The sequence below is a fragment of the Nerophis lumbriciformis genome, linkage group LG28, assembly GCF_033978685.3.
Source record: "Nerophis lumbriciformis linkage group LG28, RoL_Nlum_v2.1, whole genome shotgun sequence".
Classification (NCBI taxonomy): Eukaryota; Metazoa; Chordata; class Actinopteri; order Syngnathiformes; family Syngnathidae; genus Nerophis; species Nerophis lumbriciformis.
Window position 1 is genome coordinate 7,348,938 of NC_084575.2, and position 6,019 is coordinate 7,354,956.

Here is a 6,019-nt window from a genome sequence, read left to right on the forward strand (position 1 = left end):
ATTGGCTATCATTAATTCAGTGTAGGGTTATAGACATCTTGTTGAAATTCCATGCTGTTCCAGGCACTGTAGCTGTCAGTCAAGGTGCCTGTTTGTTAAATAGGAGATGTTGGGCTCAAATCCCGTCAGTGTCTTGAAGTTTTTTCTGTAACACTTTCTCAGTTTGTTTTCAAACCACAAAATGAATGCAAGCCAAACCCCCCCCCCCCCCCCCCCCCTCCAGACCCCAGATTGTAAATAATGTAAATAATTCAATGTGATTCTCTTGTGTGATGACTGTATTATGACGTTAGTATATATATGAACCCCGACTTAAACAAGTTGAAAAACTTATTGGGGTGTTACCATTTAGTGGTCAATTATACGGAATATGTACTTCACTGTGCAACCTATTAATAAAAGTCTCAATCAATCAATCAATCCCTTGAGTGTGTGCAGTTTGGAGAATTGAGCTAAGAGTTTTAAATCACTGTTAAGGGGTTGTCCAGGAATTGAACCTGGGACCTCTCGCACCCTAAGCGAGAATCATACCACTAGACCAACAAGCCCCAAAAAATATAATTTTAGATAAAAATCTCATGAATAGTGAGATTTTAACAGGGAAATCAGAATCCCATGCAGCCCTTACTCTTCCGGGCTACATTATACACCCCTGCTACCACCAAACCCCGCCCCCACCCCAACCCTGCTCCCCCACACATCAACCCCCCCCCCACCCCCACCCCCCCACCCCCCCACCCCTCCGTGCGTCGGTTGAGGTGGGCGGGGTTTAGTAGCGGGGGTGTATAATGTAGCCGGGAAGAGTTAGGGCTGCATGGGATTCTGGGTATTTGTTCTGTTGTGTTTATGTTGTGTTAAGGTGCAGATGTTCTACCGAAATGTGTTTGTCATTCTTGTTTGGTGTGGGTTCACAGTGTGGCGCATTATTTGTAAGAGTGTTAAAGTTTTTTTATACCGCCACCGTCAGTGTAACCTGTGTAGTTGTTGACCAAGTATGCCTTGCTGTCACTTACGTGAGCAAGTAAAAGCCCCGTACAACGTGTGGTTGGGCCGGCATGCTGGTTGTAGTGGGCACTAAATGCTGTACCATCACGGCACGTTCGAGAGAACAGTTGCCCTGAAATTTGTAGTCTGCCAAGTATGACGCTGTCAAGCGCCATTCATATAAAACTTGCGGGCCGCACTAACATTCAAATTTCATATTGAGGTGATGGCTGCGTGTCTGAGACCCTTGGTTTATACATACCACAAAGCAAAAAAAAAAACTTTGAATGCAGTGTTATTTCATTCTAAATTTCAAAAGATTTTTGTGGCTCCCATTGTTTTCTTTAATTTGTGAAACTGGTCAAAATGGCTCTTTGAGTGATAAAGGTTGCCGACCCCTGGACTAGACCAACAAGCCCTGAAAAATCAAGTTTCATCAAAAATGTTCATGAATTGCGAGATTTTAACAGGGACATCATTCTGAAACTGGGTTGGTATATTGCACTTTTACCACTAATTTAAAGGTATGGCTATTTTCATGCAAAAAAGAACTAAAGGTTACAAGCTCTGGACCTTTTGCACCCTAAGCGAGAATCATACGACTCGACCAACATAAACCGCAAAAACATGTTTCAACAAAAAGTCTTACAAATTGTGAGATTTTAACAGGGAAATCATTCTGAAACTGTGTTAGTATATTGCACTTTTACCACTAATTTAAAGGTATGGCTATTTTCCTGCAAAAAAGAACTAAGGGTTACAAGCACTGTCCTAAAACAATTAAAGGTTGTAAATTGAGCTACCACTGTATTCGATTTTATACATTTTCATTGATCCCTTCATTGTGTGCAGTTTGGAAAATTGAGCTAAGACTTTTAAATCACTGTTAAGGGCTTGTCCAGGAATTGAACCCGGGACCTCTCGCACCCTAAGCGAGAATCATACCACTAGACCAACAAGCCCTACGGCAACAGTTACCAAATTCTCAAAAAAGTTTATATTTTATCTGGGGAAACAACCTGTAACTGCACTTTTATTAACACAAATTTTGATTCACTACAATTTTCATGCATAAATGAACAAGAGCTTTTTCAGTAATTGAACCCCAGACCTCAGGCGAGAATCAAACAACTAGACCAACAAGTTCTGACTTGTCATTTTGCAAGAATCTCAATAAATGTGACATGTTGATAGGGAACAATCTAAAACTAGGTTAGTATATTGCACTTTTACCACTAATTTAAAGGTATGGCTATTTTCCTGCAAAAAAGAACTAAGGGTTACAAGCTCTGTCCTAAAACAATTAGAGCTTGTAAATTGAGCTACCACTGTATTTGATTTTATACATTTTCGTTGATCCCTTGAGTGTGTGCAGTTTGGAAAATTAAGTTAAGAGTTTTAAATCTCTGTGAAGGGCTTGTCCAGGAATTATACACGGGACCTCTCGCACCCTAAGCGAGAATCATACCAATAGACCATCAAGCCCTATGGCAATTGTTACCAAATTCTCAAAAAAGTTTATATTTTATCTAGGGCGATAACCTGTAACTGCAATTTTATTAACAAAAATTTTGATTCACTACAATTTTCATGCATAAATGAACAAGAGCTTTTTCAGTAATTGAACCCCAGACATCAGGCGAGAATCATACGACTAGACCAACAAGCTCTGACTTGTGATTTTGCAAAAATCTCAATAAATGTGACATGTTGATAGGGAACACAATCTAAAGCTATAGGTTAGTATAATACACTTTTACCACTAATTTAAAGGTTTGGATATTTTCCTGCAAAAAAGAACTAAGGGTTACAAGCTCTGTCCTAAAACAATTAGAACTAGAAAATTGAGGTATCACTGCATTTTTTTGAATTATTTTCATTGATCCCTTGAGTGTTTGCAGTTTGGAAAATTGAGCTGAGGGTTCAAAAGCACCGTTAAGGGCTTGTCCGGGAATTGAACCAGGGACCTCTCGCACCCTAAGCGAGAATCATACGACTAGACCAGGGGTCGGCAACCCGCAACTCCGGAGCCGCATGCGGCTCTTTGATCAGTCTGATGCGGCTCAGCAGCTTACTTGCTGAACCCCCCGATTTTCCTGGGAGATTTCCGGATTTCGGTACCTCTCGCAGAAAACTCCCGGGATTTATATTCTCCAATTTTCACCCTAACAATAATAATAAGGGCGTGCCATGATGGTACAGCATTTAGCGCCCTCTACAATCTGTACAAACAGCGTGTGCCAGCCCAGCCCTTTGTTGTATGCATCTTCTACTTGCACACGCAAGTGACAGCAAGGCAAACTTAGTCAACAGCCACACAGGTTACACTGACGGTGGCGGTATAAAAAACTTTAACACTCTTACTAATAATGCGCCACACTGTGAACCCACACCAAACAAGAATGATAAACACATTTCGGGAGAACATCTTCACCGTAAAACAACATAAACACAACAGAACAAATACCCAGAATCCCATGCAGCCCTAACTCTTCCGGGCTACATTATACACCCCTGCTACCACCAAACCCCGCCCCCACCCCAACCCTGCTCCCCCACACATCAGTTGCCCTGAAATTCGTAGTCTGACGGAAAAATCGGGAGGGTTGAAAAGTATGACGCTGTCAAGCGCCATTCATATAAAACTGGCGGGCCGCGCTAACAAACATTCAATTTTCATATTAAGGTGATGGCTGCGTGTCTGAGACCCTTGGTTTATACATAGCACAAAGCAAAAAAAACCAACTTTGTATGCAGTGTTATTTCATTCTAAATTTCAAAAGGTTTTTGTGGCTCCCATTGTTTTCTTTAATTTGTGAAACTGGTCAAAATGGCTCTTTGAGTGGTAAAGGTTGCCGACCCCTGGACTAGACCAACAAGCCCCGAAAAAACAAGTTTCATCAAAAATGTTCATGAATTGTGAGATTTTAACAGGGAAATCCTTCTGAAACTGGGTTAGTATATTGCACTTTTACCACTAATTTAAAGGTATGGCTATTTCCATGCAAAAAAGAACTAAAGGTTACAAGCTCTGGACCTTTTGCACCCTAAGCGAGAATCATACGACTCGACCAACATAAACCGCAAAAACATGTTTCAACAAAAAGTCTTACAAATTGTGAGATTTTAACAGGGAAATCATTCTGAAACTGGGTTAGTATATTGCACGTTTACCACTAATTTAAAGGTATGGCTATTTTCCTGCAAAAATGAACTAAGTGTTACAAGCTCTGTCCTAAAACAATTAGAGCTCGTAAATTGAGCTACCACTGTATTTGATTTTATACATTTTCATTGATCCCTTCATTGTGTGCAGTTTGGAAAATTGAGCTAAGAGTTTTAAAACACTGTTAAGGGCTTGTCCAGGAATTGAACCCGGGACCTCTCGCACCCAAAGCGAGAATCATACCACTAGACCAACAAGCGCCGAAAAATATAATTTTAGATACAAATCTCATGAATTGTGAGATTTTAACAGGAAATCATTCTGAAACTGGGTTAGTATATTGCACTTATACCACTAATTTAAAGTTATGGCTATTTTCCTGCAAAAAAGAACTAAGGGTTACAAGCTCCGTCCTAAAAAAATTATAGCTTGTAAATTGAGCTACCATTGTATTTGATTTTATACATTTTCATTGATCCCTTCATTGTGTGCAGTTTGGAAAATTAAGCTAAGAGTTTTAAATCACTGCTAAGGGCTTGTCCAGGAATTGAACCCGGGACCTCTCGCACCCAAAGCGAGAATCATACCACTAGACCAACAAGCCCCGAAAAATATAATTTTAGATATAAATCTCATGAATTGTGAGATTTTAACAGGAAAATCATTCTGAAACTGGCTTAGTATATTGCACTTTTACCACTAATTTAAATGTATGGCAATTTTCCTGCAAAAAAGAACTAAGGGTTACAAGCTCTGTCCTAAAACAATTAGAGCTCGTAAATTGAGCTACCACTGTATTTGATTTTATAATTTTCATTGTTCCTTGAGTGTGTGCAGTTTGGAAAATTCAGCGAAGCGTTTTAAATCACTGTTTAGGGCTTCACCGTGAATTGAACCCGGGACCTCTCGCACCCTAAGCGAGAATCATACCACTAGACCAACAAGCCCCAAAAAAATTAACTTTCATCAAAAATGTTCATGAATTGTGAGATTTTAACAGGGAAATCATTCTGAAACTGGGTTAGTATATTGCACTTTTACCACTAATTTAAAGGTATGGCTATTTTCCTGCAAAAAAGAACTAAGGGTTACAAGCTCTGTCCTAAAACAATTAGAGCTTGTAAATTGAGCTACCACTGTATTTGATTTTATACATTTTCATTGATCCCTTCATTGTGTGCAGTTTGGAAAATTGAGCTAAGAGTTTTAAAACACTGTTAAGGGCTTGTCCAGGAATTGAACCCGGGACCTCTCGCACCCTAAGCGAGAATCATACCACTAGACCAACAAGCCCCGAAAAATCAACTTTCATCAAAAATGTTCATGAATTGTGAGATTTTAACAGGGAAATCATTCTGAAACTGGGTTAGTATATTGCACTTATACCACTAATTTAAAGGTATGGCTATTTTCCTGCAAAAAAGAACTAAGGGTTACAAGCTCTGTCCTAAAACAATTAGAGCTCGTAAATTGAGCTACCACTGTATTTGATTTTATACATTTTCATTGATCCCTTCATTGTGTGCAGTTTGGAAAATTAAGCTAAGAGTTTTAAATCACTGTTAAGGGCTTGTCCAGGAATTGAACCTGGGACCTTACGCACCCTAAACAAGAATCATACCACTAGACCAACAAGCCCCAAAAATTATCATTTTAGATAAAAATCTCATGAATTGTGAGATTTTAACAAGGAAATCATTCTGAAATGGTGTTATTATATTGCACTTTTACCACTAATTTAAAGGGGAACATTATCACCAGACCTATGTAAGCGTCAATATATACCTTGATGTTGCAGAAAAAAGACCATATATTTTTTTAACCGATTTCCGAACTCTAAATGGGTGAATTTTGGCGAATTAAACGCCT

At 39.3% G+C, this 6,019-nt stretch overlaps 4 non-coding genes across 4 annotated transcripts; all 4 read right to left on the reverse strand.

The window, feature by feature from the left end:
* Positions 1-1,874: 1,874 nt before the first annotated feature.
* trnap-agg (transfer RNA proline (anticodon AGG)) lies at positions 1,875-1,946 on the reverse strand. Its single transcript has one exon. It is a non-coding gene; the product is annotated as a tRNA-Pro (tRNA).
* A 2,392-nt stretch (positions 1,947-4,338) lies between these two features.
* trnap-ugg (transfer RNA proline (anticodon UGG)) lies at positions 4,339-4,412 on the reverse strand. The gene has a single exon. It is a non-coding gene; the product is annotated as a tRNA-Pro (tRNA).
* A 270-nt stretch (positions 4,413-4,682) lies between these two features.
* On the reverse strand, positions 4,683-4,754 carry trnap-ugg (transfer RNA proline (anticodon UGG)). The gene has a single exon. It is a non-coding gene; the product is annotated as a tRNA-Pro (tRNA).
* Positions 4,755-5,371: 617 nt separating this feature from the next.
* Positions 5,372-5,443, reverse strand: trnap-agg (transfer RNA proline (anticodon AGG)). Its single transcript has one exon. It is a non-coding gene; the product is annotated as a tRNA-Pro (tRNA).
* Between the last annotated feature and the right edge of the window lie 576 nt (positions 5,444-6,019).